We start from the raw sequence: 1,814 nt of genomic DNA, 5'->3' as shown, positions 1-1,814 counted from the left end.
ACACGTCCTACGTTGCTTGATTCGTGCAGCAGTCGGTCAATGTATTCGTGTACTGGATCAGTGTCAGTACAATGAGATCTAGTGTGTTTTATCAGTGGTAGAGTTGTAAATTCCAAAAGCAGATGGTATATCTTATCCCATATTTCTATATGCTCATTGGGAGATGCGGTACCCATGATAATTTTATATATATACATGGAATCTACAGCTATTACGGGAATCGGCAGAGTTCCATTATGGTTAGCTAGACAGTGCTTTACAACCTTTTAAAATCCCAATAGCTCATTCTTTTGTGCTGAAATGTCTCCCTCGCAGATTACAGCCTCACTGCGTGGTTTGCAATAGAATCCATATTTGCCTTCGCCTCGGGTGGTTCCATCGGAGGCCATCCATGCAGGTTCGGTGGTTCCGTATAGGATGATCCTGGGGCTTCTCTCACTAGCTGGGATAGGTGGCAGATCTTCGTGTCTCCAGTCATGCCAGTGGTAAATATGGGTCAGCACCATCGCGCTCCAGGTTGACGGTTCTCCCTGGAATGTTGGATCTGGTCGGTCGTTAATGCCTTGCATTAACTTAGGCAGTAAAGTAGCTCCTGTTGCTTTTAATCTCCCTTTTCCGATAGATAGGAACTCAACTAGTTGAGCTGCCAATAATGTTTTCGCTATCGTGCCATAACGGTGTTGGTTTGTTTTCAAAGTCCGGTGAATCAAATATACTAACTCTCCCTTTTCATTCTTTACTGTTGCAAAAAGATGTTTGTCTGTAAATCCTACCGTGATTATTAGAACAGATGTTATATCGATAGCGCTCAGTGAGGTGTTCTTCACTGTATCTAGAAGTTCTTTTAGATTTTTTGCATCTCTTTCGCTCCATGGTGTTTTCTTTTGAGTTTTCTCACATATCTGGCGTTGGAGCCGAGCTAATATAGATAGGTGCCTTGGTCCAATGTAATTTCTGAACCAGTTTAACCATCCCAGCAGTGACTGGAAATCGGCTCTTGTCACTGGAGCTTTGTTTTCCCAGATGTTTACTTCAGTATCGTTATGAGTTACTCCGTGTCACTTGGATTTGCAGAATACGGTTCCCAAAAAGGAAATTTTCTCTGATGGTTCTAAATGCGACTTCTTTTTGTTTATTTTCCAGCCGTCTTTAGATAGATGTTCTATTAGATCTTCGGTAACTTTCTTGACTACTGTTTCTCCTCTACCCATCACCGCTATATCATCTATGTAGCTCCAAATCTGAACGGCGCGGCTTTCGAGATTGGACTTCTTGAAATTTTCTATGCTATCATTCATCGCGCCTGTTGCCAATGCCGGAGCATTGCAATACCCCTGTGGGCATACATTCCATCGAAAGATTCTTCCATTTATGCACATGTTCAGTATTCCGTCCTCATCATTTATAGGGATAGAGAAAAACATATCTTTTAAGTCGATCGTAGTGCCTTTCCAGGGTTCAGACTGGTACTCTGCCATCTCTTGTATCATCTGTACTAAGGTGCATGGTGTCGCTTGAGCTAGAGTTTTGCATCTCCTGTTTGCTTCTCTATAGTCGACTACTAATCTTACTTCGTTGGGTCATCCTGGCTTTGGAATACCCCATCCCGGTGATAGACGGGTGCTTGCATAAATTGGGGTTATTGATCCTTCCTTCTCTAGCCCTTCCAACAAACTACTTAGAGCGTCAAGAAGTTGCGGCTTAGTCGGTATTGGAGTGTATCTCCAGGTCGACATGATCTGCAAGGTCGGTCTGTGTCTCTCTTCGCTGGGTATCGTAGAGATCGGTAAGGCCTCGATCACTTTCTGCTTTAA

Source organism: Crocodylus porosus, unplaced genomic scaffold (assembly GCF_001723895.1).
Source record: "Crocodylus porosus isolate Cpor-Errol unplaced genomic scaffold, CroPor_comp1, whole genome shotgun sequence".
NCBI classification, from domain to species: Eukaryota; Metazoa; Chordata; order Crocodylia; family Crocodylidae; genus Crocodylus; species Crocodylus porosus.
The sequence above is the reverse complement of the archived record's forward strand: the minus strand, read 5'-3'. Positions refer to the sequence as shown.